Source organism: Hydra vulgaris, chromosome 02 (assembly GCF_038396675.1).
Source record: "Hydra vulgaris chromosome 02, alternate assembly HydraT2T_AEP".
Taxonomy (NCBI): domain Eukaryota; kingdom Metazoa; phylum Cnidaria; class Hydrozoa; order Anthoathecata; family Hydridae; genus Hydra; species Hydra vulgaris.
The window spans coordinates 46,333,528-46,350,000 of NC_088921.1; positions in this window are offsets into that span (position 1 = coordinate 46,333,528).

Genomic DNA, 16,473 nt, shown 5'->3' on the forward strand with positions numbered 1-16,473 from the left:
TTTCAAATATTTTAAAACTAGAATATTGATATCTCAGAAACTATTTACTCTTTTTCTTTGAAATTTTCACAGTTCATTGATGTTGTAGAAAAGGCTGGTAGTAGAATAATCAAAAAATTTTATTTTGACCAGAACTTAAAATTTTACATACACCACGGACCATTTTTTATGAGTTTACAGGCTAATATCTGCCATTTTACTTTGGCTCAGTATTTTTAAAAAATTATACTAAGGGCCAACCATTTAGCTATATGTTTGTAAAATTTAAAGCTTTTATCTAAAATATTCCTCAAGTTATTTATGTTCTTGTGACTGCATGTTTTTCACTAATTTTTTTCTGATTTTTTTGTGACAAATAAGTAAAAAATAGGTGTTTTTTATATTCAGTTTTTTAGCTACTATCGAAAAATGTTTATCATTTTAAGAAAAAGATCTTATTTTGGAAAATAAAATTTACAGGGTAGTACCACCCTTAAAATCAATCCTCGACAAGTTTTTTTTGTGTTAAATAGCTTGTTTTCATTTCCGATTATAATATTTTGTGAGAAAATAAAAAATGGCTTGAAAACAAAAAACAAACTTGGGGTAAATAGTAAGAATTAAATAAGATGATTAGAGGGTTTCATACTAAGGTCTAACACACTTCAAATTTTAATTATGAATTGTTTTTTTAATTAAAAAAGTAATACATAAAGTAATGAAAAAAAACAAAAGAAACTTATGAAAATTAAATTTTCTCCTGTTTTATACCCCAGGGCCAACTTACCCCGATAGCAAGGCACTTTAGCCCATCAGACATAACCTAACAAAATCAATTTAAAATGTATTAAAAACTAATTATAAACTTTTATTAATGTTATTTATGGATAGTCTAGGGTCTTATCAACCTTTTTCCATAAAAAAGCAACAAAATAAAGTTTGAAAAGCTAAAAAGTTATACATAAAAGAAAAAAAGAGCGGGTCAAGGTCCCCCGGTCTAACCTATGGCAAAAACTTGAATGAATAAAGAATTTGTTGTTTAAAAATTAATGAAGAACATTGGTTGTTGTCATAATCACGCTTTAAGTATGAAAATGTAAATACTTTATTTTTCATTTCTTGTAGAAAAACGTGAAATTAGGAATAAATATCGCATGATATCATGCCTCACAAGTACCTAAAAAAATCAAGTTTAGCACGACGGATTATATGACCGGGAAGCCATTAAAAAAGCCATTAATAATGTGATTAAAAAAAATATAACCGTTAGTAAAGCAGCATTCATGAACAATATCAATAAAAAGTAACTATAAGCTAGGCCCCAGCAAGTCGATTTGATTTGCGAATCAAGTGTTGCTTTGATTTGAGATTCAACTCGAAAAAAATGATTTGAGTTTTTCGAATCACTGTTTATTTTGTGAGTGTTGTTGTTTTTTCAGAAATCCAACGCAATATGTGATCAAAATGTTTTTATTTATTTCAGCCAGAGTAATTGTAATCGAAAGTAATTGTAACACTGCTTCCAAACAACAGCTAAAAAATTATTCCTAACAAAAAAAAAAAAAGTTCAAGTCGATTTAAAAAAAAAGAAAAAAAGCTTCAATTTGGATTCCCTCATATTGCTGATTTGATTCGATTCGTAAATCAAGTCCCGCTTTAATTCGAAACTAAAAATGCCGATTTGCGGTACTCTTAAAACATTTTAGACATGCGCAACTTGAAAAAAGTGACAAAAAAAAAATTTAGAAAACATTTGCGAAATATCTTACATCTGATAATTATTAGGGGCTTTATTTATAACGGCTTAATTAATTAAATATAATGCTATTATATCAAACAATCCAGGACTAAGCTTTGTTAAAAAAATGAAAAAAAAAAAAAAAAATGAAAAACCGTATTTTGTTTTTACTGATTGAATGAATTTAATAATAACAATTTCTTTTATAGTATGTTTTTTTTAATATGTTAGGTTAGCAGTTTTCAAACTGTCTAATGAGACATAAAAACTAAATCAGCTGTCAAAATTTATAATATTACCGCATTAATTAAATTTTTAAATAATTTTTTAAAAGTTTTTTGTTTTTGAGCGTGTTCTGCTATGAAGTAATCTGCTGTTGCATTTAAGGATTCAAAATCTATGAAGAAATAAAAGCTAAGTGACCTTCCATAGTCCAACATAGTTTTTAGCAATTAGGGGGTAATGGATACACTTTAAACTTGGATTAGGTTTGGATAAAGAACATATAGAGATCTAAAAGATGATAATTCGGGGTTAAATTCAAATTGAGGATAATTTTGATGCAGAATTTTATGGCAAATCACAATCTGCAAAAAAAAAAAGAAAGTTTAATAATGACTATGAAAAAATTTAATGATAGGTGGATTTCTGTTTTAAACAGAAAAATGACTAAAATATGTATTATTATAATTCAAAAAATTTCTCTTTTGATAAAAGTTTTGAGAAAATCAATGTTTATGATGAACTTTATGAAAATTTCATATTTGGTTTAAAGAGTCATAAAAATGATTACATAAAATTAATTTTTGTGAAGGTTGTTTTTATAAAAATGAAACAACTATTTCTTATTTTAGATAGGGAATGTTACTGTAGAATACATTATTTTTTCAGAGAAGAAATGTTTTCTCTAAAAAACGATATTTTTTTAAAAAAAATATGACCAAAATATAAAACAAACAAACAACTATAAATATATTTCATTAAAATTTATATATTGTTAATAAAATCTAAGTTTTATTTAAAGTTTTGAGCCCAGCTAAGTTACATTTAGTACTTGCTTTGGTTCTTAAAACTTCGGAATTTACTGATTTTTTTGTACTCTTATGCAACCTTCTATTTTTTTGTTGGAATACTATTTTACGCAAGCCTTTGTAACCTACAAAAATATATTTAAAGTAATTTGTTGAAATAAAGTGGCTAAGTTTTATTAAATTTTTTTTTAACATATTTTTTTATTAGCTATGAAAATAATTGAATCGATTTGATTAAATTTTTACAGATAACCTTCTGAAGCATTTAAGTATTATTTTTTTTAAGGGCATTTAGTATTTTTGGTTATCTATTTGTCGAATATTTAGATTATGGTCCAATTTAAATATTCCACATAAATACACATGCATTTAATTAAATTTAATTAAAAAAAAAAGTTAGTAAAGATTTTCAAAAGAATTTTTGAAAAAAACTGTGGGGCACCATGATACATGGGGCACTGTGAAACATTGTAGAGGCATCTTAAGAGTTATGACAACCACTTTTATATAATGAAACAGTTATTACTAGAGATATGTTTTGAAAAAAAAATGATATCATTTGATTTCATTAGGCCAGTTAAATTTGGTATTTTTTTGATGATAAATTTATATAGTTTTAAAGTTGCTACGTATTTTAATTTTTTTAATATAATTTTGCTGTTCATATAATAAGAAATATAATTACAAAGAAACGGTTGGATAAAAAAATAGTGGATTTGTAAAAAACAGGGAGGGGCTCAAAGAAGATTCGGACGACTAAAGTCACCTCAATGCTTTTTTCATAAAGCATGTGGGATTTACAAGATAAAAATAGAATAAGATATTTAAAAAACTTTGTACATCTCCAATATTATAAAAAGGTTAAAGCTTGCATAAATATTTACATTAAATCAAGAAAGTAAATAATATCAATATAGTTTTAGCAATAGTCATTTAAATGGCAAACTCTGTTAAATATCAAAATAAGAACCAATTAGTACAAGTAAAAAACGAAGAATAATGGATTTCGATTTTCATTTCGAAAAGTCAAGAAAATTTTTTATCTAATTTAAAATTTCCATTTTTTGCTACAAATTTAAAGGGATTTAACGGTTTTACCATATTTATATTTTTTATTTTTTGAAAAGTGTTCCATAGTTTTGGTTTGCGGTATGATATTCAATATTTAAAATACTTACTACTAATTCGTGGCAATTTATAAGTACTCTATTGGTTTTCTCTAAGAGAATACTTTTTGTTTACATTTTTCGTAAATTTATCAATAAAGTTTTTTTGGAATCAAGCTTTCATTAAATTTATACATAAAAATTAAGTTTTAGTAAATATTGATTTCATATATATTCATCACTTGCATGTCTTTCATTAATGGTTTTGCTTGTTCCTATTTTTTTTCTTATATATAAGTCTGCATACATGTTTTTGTAGAGAAATTATTTTTTTAAGTTTTGTTGGTTGAGTACTAGCCCATGTAATATTGGAATAGTAACTGAGACAATGTATTAGGCCAAAATACACTATTTTCAGACTTTCTGATGTTACGTATGGACAATTTCGGTACATCCCACCAATTCTTTTACTAACTTTTGATTGAATATAATTTATATGGGGAAGCCATGATAAATTTTCATCAATAAGAATTCCTAAGAATTTTATTGAATCATTTTTACTAATTAGTGTATCATTTAAAATCAAATCGGTTAAGGTGGCTCATATAGAAAAAATGCTTAATTTAAAAAATAAATTCTAATTTTTTTTTAATATACCATATTTTTTTTTAATATACCATAAAATACTTACTAATATTACCTTACTTAAACTTTTTTATTGGTCAGTTTCATTTTTTTGCTAATAATTTTTATTTATCGGAAAACTTTTGTCATGGTTTTCATAACGTTTTAATTTTATTCTTTTTTTGAACTTCAAAACATGATATCTCGAGATTAAGAAAAGCTTTTAACTGAAATTTTTAGTGTATGTTCCTTAATCATTAAGATTTCAGATGTACTAAAAAGATCAACTAAGAATAGTTTTATCAATTTTTATAACACAACATCCGTTTTTTATTATGTATAAATTTGTGTCCCGTTTTTGATATTTTAATTATTTAGTAGAAATGAATGAAAATAATGTAATGAAGCTATAACCAAAAAGTTTGTGAGTTTAAACCAAAATTAATCAAGAAACATTGTTTTGAATTTTTTCAAATTTGCGTTTTTTACCTCTGATTTTGTTGAAAGTTGCCTAAAATATAATTTATTTACAGTCTTTTTTAATGAAATTTGAGTTTCTTATATCATCCAAAATACAATAAAATAAATATGAACCGTTGCAAAATATTCTGTTAAAAGTTTTTTTCTTCTATATGAGCCACCTTAATTTTAAAGGAAGTTTTTTCTCTTGTGGTTTTTTATGAAATAAAGTATATTTTTGTTTTGTCTACATTGAGTGTTAGTTTTTAGAAGTTTATTAGCCTTAAACCATTCATCAACATTCTTTAATTCAAAATTCATGTCAGAATACAGTTGATTAATATCACAGTTTAAAAGGAAGAGATTTGTGTCGTCCGTGAACATTATTGAGTTAAGCTTTGCTGATACATTATTTGAACAATTTAAACAAATCAAGAAAAGTAATGAACCAAGAACTGACCCTTGTGAAACTCCACATAAAATTTTAGGATGTACTGATTTCTTACTAATAACATATTGTTTTCTTTCAGCGAGGTAGCTTTTAAACCAACCTTAGGTTTTATTTATCACTCCGTAGTGTTTTATTTTTTCTAAAATAATGAAGTGATCAAGCGTATCGTAGGCTTTTGACAGGTCAATAAATAATCCTAGAGTGAAGTTAGTATTTTCAAATTCTTTAGTAATTTGGTCTACTATTTCAATTATTGCGTGTTCAGTTGAATGAAAAACCAAACTGTTTTGTGTAAATTAAATTATTTTCATTACAAATGGTTATAGATTCTATTATAAATTACAGGTTCAAATATTTTTGAAAATACAGAAAGTACTGATACAGGTCTATAATTAGAGATTTCAGTTTGATCATTATTTTTGTAAATTGGACATACTTTAGCCAACTTTAGTGCTTCAGGAAAAATCCCTTCTTTTATTGAAAAAACAACTTTAGTACTTCAAGTAAAATCCCTTCTTTTATTGAAAGTTTTATAATATGGAACAAAGGTCTGGAGATGTATATTTTTGTTTGAAATAACTATATTACTAGAAACGTCATCGAACCCTGATGATTTTTTCCTTTCAAAATAACACGCATAACCGCATTTGGAGGCACAATCGTTTTTTAACATTTCCCTTTAAAATTTTTTATCTAATATGGCAAAAAAAATTCCACACGTTCGTAAAACTGTTTCCATTCCGCTTATGTCAAAAAGAGTGCCTGATGCATTTCTGAGAAGTTGTGCATAATAATGTTTATTTTGATAAAAATATTATACTTGCATCATATTTTTTCAGACCTTTCTTTTGAGCATGAAGCAATATTTGATTATAGTGTTAAAGATATGTGTTTTTAGTGTTATTTCATCAAGTGAAAACCCTTTTTGGTATCAACATAACCTAATAAGTAAGCTATAAAACTGTATTCTTTATAAAAACTGTTCTCTGGGACAGAACCGCTTAGACTATCCGACATGTAAATAGTGGCTAGTTATCGGCTATCCACTTTTGGCGGCTGCCACTAATGGTCCACTAAGTAACAGGTGAGCAAAACTACAGTGGTCCGCTCAAAATGCCTATATAGGTCCATTAAAATTTCACTATAGAATAGTTGCTGGGAAATGTTAAAAAAGTTTCCAATAAATGGAAAAAACAGGTTTATTGCTTAGAAAGGAGCAAAAAGAGTTAAAATACCCAGCAAAAATTGTTTTAGTGGATTTGAAGTGGACCTATATTACAAGTATGTTTTAACGGTTTATTGGAGTTTTGCTCATCGATTACTTTTTTTTTTTATTGGACCATTAGTGATAGCCGCTATAAATGGATTTCTTGATGTCTGTAATTTTTTCATCCGATTAAATTTTTATTTTTTGAGCTTTTTTTGTTTTGCTTTCTAGGAATGTTTTTTAGATATTTTAGATGCATTCAATGTACTTTCAGGAAAATTTACCACAGGTAGAAAAAAGGCTTCACCTTACCTAAACCAAATATTTTTAAAGATATCTATTTTTTCTTTATTTATTGTTATATCAATTATGCTGACATTACTTGAAAAATCACTAATAAAAAAAGACTGATGTATATGATGTATAAAATTATTTCAACAAATAAAAACATGCAATCAGAATAATATCCAACGTACGCCCATTTTAATATCCAACGTACACCCATTATAATATCCAACGTACACCCATTATAATATCCAACGTACACCCATTATAATATCCAACGTACATCCATTATAATATCCAACGTACACCCATTATAATATCCAACGTACACCCATTGAACAAGCAGTTCAAAAGACAGAACAAAAGTTTCGAAATCTAGTTCACTACAAATTAGATTTTATCTTTTTATTATAATTATTTAATCGAATTTGTAATAATGTTAAAGTATTTTATTAAATATATTTATTATAAGATTTAAAATTTCACACCTACTTAAACACCGTTTCTTACACTCACGACCATTATTTAATAAATCTACAAAATCGGAATGGTTAACAAGTTAATATTTATTACCTTTTAATTTTTATGTAAAATAAATTACGTAAGAGAAATGTAAAACGATTTCATATATTTTCAACATTATTGAAATTAAAAAAATACAATACAAATATATTACTAAATATTCAAATAATAATTGCATTCAAGCTAAAACTCACTTTGAAGCCCCCACCTTTTTTTTATCACAGAGATCCTTAACTATGGAATATAATAATTAACGTCGACATTAAAACGCTTGCAAGTAAAAATGATGACAACGACGACGCTTGCAAGTAACAATGATGACGACGACGACGACGTTTGCAAGTAAAAAAAATTTAAATCGAAACCAAAAGAAATAATTTTAAATAATTTTTTAATAAGTAGGGACAAAAGAAAAAATATTATTTTCTTTTGTCCCTATTTATTATTACCTTGTTTTTTCGAATTTTTAATTTTAGTTTACGATATTTAAATACATTTCTTCTTTTTTTTAAACTGTTCACTCTTCCCCCCCTCCCCCAAAGCCGAGAAGGCCACTACAGTCGAGGAGGCTACTTTTGTAATTACAACACTCTCTCAACTCTATGCTTCCGAAACACAAGCCTTAACGAACAAGGCCGCTGCGTGGAGAAACAAGTTGAGCGCGGTACTACCAGGGACGTGATGGGGATTGAACTCAGAACTTCCCACTGATGAGGCGAGCGCATTTAAATCAAAGCAAATATATATGTTCTTAATAAAGTTGATTCATCAAGTATATTTACAAGTAGTAATAAGTACTAAGTATATGAAATAAACACCTGTTAAGGTCAAATATAATAATAATAATATTTATAATGCACGCAGAAATAATAGTACTATCCTATGATAATAATATTGTATACCATAGAATACAATACAATACAACTACGATAATAGATAATGTATATCATGTATAAAAAATAAACAATAGTAACGATTATAAAAAATAATATAAAGTAATACCAACAACAATAATAATATAACAAAAACAATAATATAACAGTATTAACAGCAGTGATAATTTAATAATATTTATCATTATGAAAATATAGTAATAATAACAATAATAGTGATGAAGATAATACTTAAAATAATATTTTAGTTTAAGAAAGATTAAAATAATAAATTTAATAAAAGAAATTTAAATTAATATTAAAACTAAACAGAAAAGAGAAATTAGATTATTGGAGCTCATAGTAAGGTTATTAATAAGTTGTAGAAAGTAATAAGATTTATAAACAGAATTTTTCGAAAAAATAGTTAAAGAGAGATTTAAATTCTAAGTAAGATTTAAAAGATTTTAGTTGGGAAGGAAGATTGCTCCATGTTTTATGCTTTTAATGTCTGCCTTATTACTACGCCTAATATGCTTTCAATAGCATAGAAAAACAAATGTCTTGCAATAAAAGTGAAATATACAATTACTTAATATAATTTTTTTTTCAAACCTTAAAACGAAAATAAAATGATAAAGTAACTTAAAGAAAGTTTAGAGATAAATTGATAAGATTGTTGTTAAAAATAGAAAAATAAAAATAATATTGGTAAAAGTAAAAAGCAAAAAAAAAAAAAACGTAAAAAGAATTTAATTCATTACTATTATTAAAAAGGTTTTGTTTGAATAAAGAAAGGGAACAGTTTTTCAGATCGTTGTTTAATAAAGTGCTTATAATTTAAGACCTCTGAAAGCGATAGAAAATTTGGTAGCTATTTAGCTACCAAATTTACTATCGCTTTCAGAGTACATTTAAGATTGTTCAAAATTGCAATTTGAAATCTTGTGAGGTAAATGTGATTAATTTTTTTGAAAAGTATATTAAATATTAAAATAACAATATTTAATACCCTTTACAATAACAATATTAGGTAATAGGTATGCATACTGAAAATAAGCAGCACGATCTTTGGCTGTAATAGTACTTCAAAAACCATATGTTCGTAATTTGAGAATCTAAAATATAATACAATTCAATCATGACATATGCTTAACTAAAATGTTAAATGACGTAAATCAACAAAACTAAAATTAAACATTTGGTTAAAAAGAAATTCAAATGCCAGCCGCATCTTTTTTTAACGAAGATTCAGCATTCTAGTTCAATGAAAGTCTTTATAGCAGATTCACCTACCTTTTTTTTGTTGTTGCCCAGTAATTAAAAATTATTTCAGTTATTGATTTAATTTTATGTGATATGTGCAGTAATTTTGAAAAACTAGGCAACCTATATCCCACTAAAAAGTTTGAGTCACATTACTCAATAAACAACAGGAATAAATAACAGATGTTCTTTAGAATCCTTTACTCAAAATTGAGCCTTTTTTAAACTCCAAAGTTTTTTCTTTGGTTCTTAATAGAAAATAATTTCATATAATTCATCTTTTCAATGATATAGCAGCATCATTGAGTATCATCTGCAACGACAGTACACGGAAAAGTTTCTTTGGCAACTTTTTAAAATTTAGCCACAATTTTTTTTGCGTGCATTTTCCAATGGAAATATATACTTTTAAAATAGTCTAAAAGGGAAAATAATTGGAGTTTTGTGAAAATTTGATAGAAAACGTTTTTATGATTACGACTTGATTATTTTCTCCTACGACAACATTTTGTGAAAAACCTTTAAGTTTTTTTTTATGTGTTTAAGAGATTTTATTGAAAATATCTGTAGAATTCAGTATAAGAGTTCCTATAACTTTTTTTTATATAACTAACGTAGATCTCGACAATTTCTTATTACACCTTCGTTCCAAACATCCCTTTTATTTCGACACAACAATAACTTTGTTTTACGTTTTCGGTCAAAATACCCAAAATTAAAAAATATATTACTTTTCTTAAACTTTGCTTTTTTCAACTTAAGGTTGTCTGGCAAACGAGTCTTGTCAGTTGAAAAAATCTTTGCTATTAAGCAACAATAAAAGATAATGAATGTTAATAAAAATAATGAAGATAATGCTATTTTCTGAATCGAACGGATTTTTTTTATTGCAAACCAGTAATAAAATATTTTGAAATGTTTATATTCTTATGAAATCTTTTCATACCCATTTCTGTATTGTTTTCCTTAACTCTAATGTCAAATTCGAATAATTTATGGTTAGTTTCATAAATAATTTCAGAATAAGAAATGATCACTGTCCATTGATTGCGTACACTAACCCTGAGGACAAATCGAATCAGCAATTGTTTAAGCCTCATAACATAACCGTCTACATAAATAAAATGAAGAATGTAAAAGATTGAATAAGAGTTTTAGAGGACAGTTTATAACATGTGATGAAGTACAGAAGAGACTCGAAAATATGGACGAGAACAAGTGATGGGTACGGACGATGTCCATCAATGGCTTTTTATGTTGAGTACGCCATCCAGTCGTGGTCACCATACCAACAGAGAAACATAGATGTGCTGGAGAAAGTCCAATCCAGTGATACAAAAACTATTTCTTCTATTAAACATAAAAACCTCAGAGCAGAGAAGAGCTATGTAAAGCCTAGACTTAAAGGGAGAAGAAAAAGAGGTGATTTAATCCAGATTAAATCACAATCTAATATAATTGCAAATTCTGTCAACAGGTTTAAACGGTTCGGCCTAGTCTAATATATTACACGAATGGACGAAGTTAAACCTTTTTTTTTAACTTCTTATATAAATTTAGAAAGTTTGGTGGAATTAGTTTTACTTTCATAAGGGAAGGAATTTTTATGTTTGTAAAATCTTTAAATGTTTTTTTTGAAGTCCAATATTATAGAAACCCTTTTCCTGTTGACTTATTTTGACATATTTAAATTATATTTTTACTTAAATATTTTCCGTATAATCGTAAATCAGTTTCTTGACACGATGGAGGATTAAGATCAGAAGTATTTGATAAAATTTTATTGTTGTGTGAAGTAATGATGCTGCTAACGTTTGGAGGACAACTATAGATAATTTTTTATATTATTTCGCTTAAATGATGATAATCTATATAATAATACTGAACTAATTAAAAGTTAACGTTATTTAATATTGACACAATATTAAATACTAATAAAGAAATTTAGAATTTTACAGCTATTTTACCACGCCCCCGTTAAACATTCTTAACCGAGTGCGCAACAACAACAGAATTTAGATAACCATCAAAATAGTATTATACTCCATTATTTTTTGGCTTTATATACTTTTCTTACGCAATGTTAAATTTCACTAATGAGCAAAACAAAAAAGATACAAATTTTCCCTCGCAGAGTCAGTCATATTTTAAATAAAAAATCAAAAAATAGCTCATCAAGTTTAATGAAAATCGCCACCTAAAAGAATTGAAGCTCTCCTTCTTTTTTAAAGATAAATATAGCGTTGGGTCATTAATGGACGATCCCTTAACGTTTTATATTCTATAGTTTTTAATGGTCGAAGGTCTTCTTAGTTCTGCTATTTATATAGCGTTGTGTACAAACGTCTGTAAAAGTAAACGTTTTTAATTGAGTTTGCAGGCAGTATATGGAACAACCGTGTATAATAAATCTAAAAAAATGAGAAAACTTTTGAATTTTATTTTAACAATTAGAAATTTTTTTTGCTATACAATTATTTTTTTTCTATAAATATTGCTATAATTATTATAGATATATGCTATAATCAAAATTTTGCTGTAAATATTGCTATAACCACAGCAAAATTGAAAAATATTCAAAATTTATTAGGGAAGATCTTTATTTCCCCAAAACGATACTGATGACAGCGCACTTAACCACTGAGCTATCAATGATATGTCTTTAGGAGAAAAACAAACCTAATTATAAATCTCTTATAAGCTCTTGGTATGCTGAAAGGGTGCGCATGTTAACTTTTTTGCTTTTAAAGCAATTTTTTTTAAAGAATTATTTTACGTAAAAATATTGAAGTAGCTAATCATAGGTATAGAAATGATCGGTGTGGAATAGATAAGTATAGAAAAAGTAGGTTTGGCAAAGACCCGTATTTTATGGATCCGGAAAACTAGGATATATATATATATATATATATATATATATATATATATATATATTTATATATATATATATATATATATATATATATATATATATATATATATATATATATATATATATATATATATATATATAAGGAAAAAGTATAGAAAAGGTCAGTGTGGAATAGACTTACATAGACCCGTATTTTTACGGGTTAGATCAGCTAGTAATAATAATGATAATAATAATAATAATAATGATAATAATAATAATAAAAATGATAATAATAATAATAAAAATAGTAATAGTAATAATAACAATAACAACAATAATAATTATAACAATAATAATATAAACTGTGAAAATTGATGAAGCCAATTGCACAATAACAAAAGATGTTGTGCTATAACAGCTATAAATGTTTTTATAATAACATTGTTTACTTTTTAATGTATATAATCTTTATTCAGTGTTATTTAATAAATAATTTTTGCAATAGTTTGATTTATCAAGTTTATTTTTGAATTGATCAATTTATGTTGATTCTATAATATATGGCGGTAAACCATTCCAAGCTTCTACAATTCTACATGAAAAGAAATTAAATCTAGCATTACTCTTACAATACGCCTTTGTTAACTTTTGGTTATGACCACGAAAACTGTAATTTTTAATTGAGCTTTACATATTGAGTCGTTTATCCAATTAATCTCCTCATAACCTTTTTGTATTCTATATTGAAAATTAAATTTCCTCGTAAACGACGCTCTTCTAGTGTTGTTACTTTCATTAACTGTAATCTTCTTTTATATGGCATTTTTTTAAAAGCTGGTTAAGTTTTGTAGCTCTTCTTAGTACTTTTTTAACTTTAAAATATCTTGTTTCAGATAAGGACACCTTGCTTGAATAGCAAATTCAAGATTGTTCACAACTTTTTTACTATATTTAAATCAAAATATTTAAAAATTCGTTTAATAAGAGCGAGCATTTGATTTTCCTACAGCTTTATCAATATGACATGCCCATTTTAAATTAGATTGCATCATTACTCCTATATCCTAAAAAAAATAAATAGGTTATAAAACTTATGACTTTTTGGAAAGTTTTTATCAAATAAGTTTATAAAAAAATTTTGGCATCGTTTGTTTTGATGTTTATTAAAAAAGAGGATTAAACCAAAAAAAATTTGATGCCTGTAACTCAGTAACTTTTTTGGAGTTATTGGCAATGGCAGTAATGACTTTTTCAAATCCACTAGACTTAAAGGCGCTATTATAAAAAGGTACAGCTCGATCAAATGCTTCTTATAAGGAAATTTTTCTTATGCGGTTAGTGAATATTCTTAAACCTCCATCCTCCAAATATTCTTAAACCTATGTTCATTGTGAACATAGGTTTAAGAATATTTGGAGGATGGTTCAAAGTAATATTGATATGTAATGGATGGTCACATTGTTTTTTTATATGACTGAAAATAATTGTCATACAAGTTGAACGAAGTGTCAAGGAAGCTACAGATTATAAAAGAGTTTTTATTGTTATATTTTTAGCTTGAATTTTTCCTTGAAAAGATTGATTAGATTTTTCTTTATCGTTTTTTTTTTTTTAACATCTTCGCTTCCAACAAGGCTGCAAGCAGCCACTAATTAAAGTTGGAAGTTACTGAAAGAGAAAAGATGAAGATTGTAGGGCAAGATAACGATTGACAGACAACTTAAAAGATAGCAAATTATATGAATCCGGAAACCAAGATGAAGGAAGCGAATTCCAAAGAGCTGATGTTCGAGGAAAAAAACTAGACGAATAAGCGTTTTTGGAGCACTTAGGAACAGTCACAGAAAATAGATGACACTTAATTAAATGACGAGTAACACGAGAATGAATTTTAGTAGATGGCATAAGAGACGCTAGCTCTTTAGAGCAGTATCCATTATAGTATTTGTAGAAAAGAGAAAGAGAAGCAACATTACGACGATGTAATAATGGTTGGAGGTTGGCTGCAAGAGCAGGTCCAATTATGTTTACAATGCGTTTTTGCACCTTGTCTAAAAGAGAAAGGGCATCATTAGAAGATCCGCCCCAGATATGGCAACAGTATTCCATACAAGGCCGGATTTGAGATTTATAGAGATAGAGAATAGAATCCGAAGTAAGAAAGTGACGAGCTCGATAAAGAGATGCAACCTTAGCAGATGCTAATTTTGCAACTGATTTGATATATGGTTTCCAAGATAGATTGGAAGTAAGAGTTAATCCTAGAAGATGAAGAGTAGGTGACTCATCGAGTACATTACCGTTCATAAATATAGGAAGATCTAAATTATTGCGATAACGATTGGCTAAAAAAAATTGAGTTTTATCTGAATTAAAGTTCACCAGCCACTGTGAGCCCCATGCTGTAGCAGAAGTGAGATTCTTTTCAAGCTCAAATGCCCCCTCCAAGCAATCAGAGGGTGTTGGTTTCTTATCACGACAAGAATAAATGGTAGTATCATCAGCAAACAATGCCACCTTAGATGTGAGAATATCTGGAAGATCGTTAATGTAAATTAAAAAGAGTATAGGGCCAAGGATAGAACCTTGAGGAACCACTGAAGTAACAGAATAAGAAGAAGTGTGTTGTCCATCGAGAACAAATTTTATGCTACAATTGGAAAGGAAGGATTCAATGATTTTAAAGATGTTGCCGGATACACCATAAGAAGAAAGCTTATGGAGAAGACCAGCATGCCAAAATTTATCAAAAGCTTTTGAAATGTCAAGAGCGATGGCCTTAACCTCTCCACCTTTATCTAATGCACGATAAAACCTGTCAGTTATTACTGTTAGCAAATCAGCTGTAGAACGAGAAGATCGAAATCTATATCGATGGTCAGAAAGTAAGTTATTAGATTCAAGATGAGAAATTAAGTGTTTGTTAATTAAAGATTCAAAAACCTTGCTTACGATAGGAAGAAGACTTATGGGACGGTAGTTAGACGAATCAGATCGCTCTCCAGAATTTTTGAAGATAGGAATAACAGAAGCCGCTTTCCAGCAGGCTGGAAAGCAAGACTCTGATAAGCACTTGTTGAATAGTTTTGAGAGTATAGACGACAGCTCCGGAAAACACTTCTGCAAGACAATAACAGGTATGTTGTCTGGGCCACAAGCTGTAGAAGAGTCTAGGCAGGAAATCACTTTAGATACAGATCAGATTTCTGATCAAGGTCCGCTTCTATTGTAGGAGCAACAAAGATCATCATCTCAATATAAACCGTCGGAACTCAATCCGTATTCTTTGTTAATGGTGTATAAGATAAAAAGGCCTAACAGCTCTCATAACTAAGTTTTGTCAAAACTCTCCATCGTAACATCAAAATCGGAAACTCTCCATCGTAACATCAAAATCGGAATCTCCTGATTTTTTCTTTTTACAACAAGCTTTATTTTCTCTGTTAAGTATTTCAAGTATTATTTTTTTAATGGTATTTAAAAAATTTGAAAAACATGCGTCTAAGGACATGAATATAATTTAAATACTTCAAATAATAAGGACTACTAGAACGTTCTTCATTGAGTAGTTAGAGGAATTCAAAATTGTAATTATTTGTTCTAATTATTAAACAACATTATTGTAAGACATTTTTTATTACAATAAAACGTAGTGTATTTTACATATTGTTTTGGTACCCATGTTTGACAAATCCAAAATTTATAGTTTGAATTGTTACACTACCCAGCTAACACACCAGCGTTGGGCCAACGTTGGCCCAATGCTTCTTGTAACGTTGGCCCAACGTTGGCATCCAGCGTTGGGCCAATTCCTTGATGGCCGCCGGGCATACATTGGCCCGATTACATTGGCCCAATGCAGTTTAGCCAGCATTTATCCGACGATATATTTTATTAGGTTCAGTGAATTATAAACGCTACTTGTAACTAGCACGCAGTTAGTTAGGTCATTGTTAACATAAAATTTCTTAAATTTGTTTATTTTTAATGTATTAAAAAGATTGCAATTGCAATCGACGTATGATTAAAGCTATTTAAATTGTTTTAATCAAATGCAAACTGAAATGTGTTTGTTATTT